General features: G+C 46.3%; 1 non-coding gene across 1 annotated transcript; it reads left to right on the top strand.

The window, feature by feature from the left end:
* Positions 1–891: 891 nt before the first annotated feature.
* Positions 892–963, top strand: trnaw-cca (transfer RNA tryptophan (anticodon CCA)). Its single transcript has one exon. It is a non-coding gene; the product is annotated as a tRNA-Trp (tRNA).
* The last annotated feature ends 2,021 nt before the right edge of the window (positions 964–2,984 follow it).

The raw sequence follows: 2,984 nt of genomic DNA, 5'->3' as shown, positions 1-2,984 counted from the left end.
CTGGAGTGATTGTATAGTTCTCATAGTGGAGAGAAGGAGTTGTTTATAAATATAAGCAGAAAAACACATTTGTGGATATCTGAATGAGCTTTATCTTTCTGAAATGTATTTGTCCATTGGTTGCAGGTCACTGGAAATTCTTTTTTACATTTCAATTGTAGCAGCAGCAGTTAGCAGCAAAATGTCTGATTAATCAGAGTAGTGGGTCTGGGAAACACTTAAACAGCCGAGACCCTGTAAAACAGAACTCCAAGTAATAGTTTAAATAAGGCACTGAACTGACAGAGCGGTAAAGGCCTGCTCAGGTCAGGAAAAAAAACCCGACACGAACCTGACAGAACCACATTGGACCCGAGCCCGACCCGGCCCGAGTATCTCCATTTATTCCCACGCCCAAACTAACCCGAGCCTTACCCGACCACTGGAATGTTCACTTTATCTACCTCCCGATTCCGAATCTACAGGAAGCTGCAGCATGAGCGCAATGACGTCATAGAGATGCTCACTTGCTCACTGAGCAGACTCAGAGTTTCCCTACTTGATGACCCGGACTCCCAGCTTCGGTTGGCTTTTCAACTTTTGACACTTATTAAACTCAACTTCCCAGCAGAGTTAAAAGTAATACTTACTGTGTGTGTCCGACACGGACTCAGCCCGACCTGGACCCAGCCCAACCCGAACCTGGCCCGACCTGACCCGAGCCCGGAAGCCAGACCCGGAAGAGCGACCCAACACGACCCGGACCCGACACAGGTCGTCGGGTCCCGTCGGGTTCAGGTCGGGTGGCAGGCCTTGACAGAGCGGAGGTCAGATGAGGATTGAATTAATTTCAATCACTGAATCTAAACAAGAAGTAAATCTGCCAGCAATGGAAGGCTTTGCTTTATCTGTGAGCTTGTGGCGCAATGGTAGCGTGTCTGACTCCAGATCAGAAGCTTGCGTGTTCAAATCACGTCAGGCTCAGTTATGTTTTACAGCAGCTCAAGTTCCTGGATTTTATATCAGAAGAGAGTTCGTTCTCTTGGAATGTTCGTGCATGGTAGAATTTCAAAATCAACTTTAATAGATTAAAGTCCTGATTTCTGGTTCCGTTCCATTTCCATGCTCAGTTCTTATTTCACACTGTTTTATATCAGAACAATGTTTCAGGGATGTGATGTGTCCATTGTTTGTACAATCGCTCTGTCACCCAGTGTGAGAAATAAAACACAAACCGCACAGCGTGCGGCTCAAACCCATACCTGGCTCTGTCTATCGGCCGCTTAGTTCAGTTGGTTAGGGCGCAGTGTTGATAACAACAAGGCTGTGGATTTGATCCCCATGTGCGCTGTCACATGGTCAGTCATTAATTTGACACATTTTTGCAACACTTAAAATCCAACTTTTAGATGCAAACAAGTTTACATCAAATGTCAAAGGGAATTTATTTTGAATAACATCCATTGTATCTTTGTCACTGGTCTGGAGTAACACAGAATTCTTTCCAATTATCTTCCGTTTGCTGATAAACGTTGAACTCGTGGCCTGTTCTCGTTAATGGTCACGAGCAGCAAAAACAGACAGAGCGAGTCTGACCGCCCAGAGATGTGGAAAAGGCTTCAGTTTGGGACATATGCAGCAAATCAAATGTTCACCCGGCCCCGAAAGATTCAAAAACTGGGGAAAAGGACACAGGGAGATAGAGAATAAGCTAAAGCAAACAATGTAAATATTTCCCATCCTTGATATCTCTCTATTCCAATCCAACCTTCAGAGTTGGGTAAATAATTTCAGTGTAAATTGTGCAGCTCAAGAGTCAAAACCAAAGGGCGATGCAGAATAAAGGAGAACTGCCAAAACCCCAGATTGAACCAGGGATCTTCAGTCTAACACACTCCCAACTGAGCTATTTCAGTCTCACAGGCTTGGGATGATAAGTGGCAAGTAACATTCGCACCACACAAGTGCCAGGCAATGACCATCTCCAACAAGAGAGAATCTAACTATCTCCCCTTGACATTCAATAGCATTACAATCACTGAATCCCCCACCATCAACATCATGGAGGTTACCATGGGTAGCCATACAAATAACGTGACTAGAAGAGCAGGTCAGAGGCTTGGAATCCTGAGGTGAGTAATTACAGTGCAGCTGTTGGCTCCACCCCAGGGGCTGAATTTGTTCTGTAAACCATGAAGCAGCTTCCTCTCAAATCCCAGGTTTATCAATAAATCCTCTTACAAAATAGAGCGGCTCAGTGGCGCAGTGGTTAGCACCGCAGCCTCACAGCTCCAGGGATCCGGGTTCGATTCCGGGTACTGCCTGTGTGGAGTTTGCAAGTTCTCCCTGTGTCTGTGTGGGTTTTCTCCGGGTGCTCTGGTTTCCTCCCACAAGCCAAAAGACTTGCAGGTTGATAGGTAAATTGGCCATTATAAATTGTCACTAATATAGGTAGGTGGTAGGGAAATATAGGAACAGGTGGGGATGTTTGGTAGGAATAAGGGATTGGTGGAGGATTCGTATAAATGGGTGGCTGATGTTCGGCACAAACTCGGTGGGCCGAAGGGCCTGTTTCAGTGCTGTATCTCTTTTTAAAAAAAAAAAGCCCCAAAGTGTGATATATTCCTCTCACTCATCCATGACTCCTGACTCCCCAAAGCCTGTCCACCATCTGCAATTCACAAGTCAAGAGTGTGATGGAATACTCTCCACTTGCCTGGATGGGTGCAATTCCAACTCAAGAATCTCAACACCGTCCAGGACAAAGCAGCCCACTTGATTGGCACCCCATCTACAAACATTCACTCCCTCCACCATCGGCACACAGTGGCAGCAGTGTGTACCGTCTACAGGATGCACTGCAGCAATGCACCAAGACTCCTTAGACAGCACCTTCCAAACCCAGCGACCTTTACCACCGAAAAGGGCAAGGGCAGCAAATGCAGGGGATACCACCACCTGCAAGTTCCCCTCCAAGCCACACACCATCCTGACTTGGAACTATA

This window comes from Heterodontus francisci, chromosome 35 (assembly GCF_036365525.1).
Source record: "Heterodontus francisci isolate sHetFra1 chromosome 35, sHetFra1.hap1, whole genome shotgun sequence".
NCBI lineage: Eukaryota > Metazoa > Chordata > Chondrichthyes > Heterodontiformes > Heterodontidae > Heterodontus > Heterodontus francisci.
Note: the sequence above shows the minus strand (reverse complement) of the source record. Positions and strands in the feature narration are given on the sequence as shown.